This window comes from Chaetura pelagica, unplaced genomic scaffold (assembly GCF_000747805.2).
Source record: "Chaetura pelagica isolate M959 unplaced genomic scaffold, ChaPel_1.0 scaffold394, whole genome shotgun sequence".
Classification (NCBI taxonomy): domain Eukaryota; kingdom Metazoa; phylum Chordata; class Aves; order Apodiformes; family Apodidae; genus Chaetura; species Chaetura pelagica.
Window position 1 is genome coordinate 631,703 of NW_009952966.1, and position 378 is coordinate 632,080.

A 378-nucleotide genomic window follows, 5' to 3' on the forward strand; every position below is an offset into this window, starting at 1 on the left:
GGACCTGAGCTCTGAGAGCACTGATGGAGAGCAGATACAGCCAACAGAAAGTGCAGGACCAGGTGGGCTGCAAAGGCAAATTTCTTCTTACTAGCTCCATCAAGCACTGTAAACTAATCCCACTCTTAGGTGGGAAGAGAATCCAGACTTCATATATATTCAGGACTGATGTGGGACTATATACACCTGAGTGATTTCCTGTAGCACTCAATACTGCTAAGTACCAGCAACATGTGCCAAATTAAAGTGAAAGGGAAGAAAAGGCCAGACAGCCCCTTCTGAGAAAAATTACCCACACAGAACTCACAAATTTCAAACATGTCAGGATGCTATCCAGAAAAATCCCCCAAAAATCAATTCTGTTTTCTTGTTCAGCAG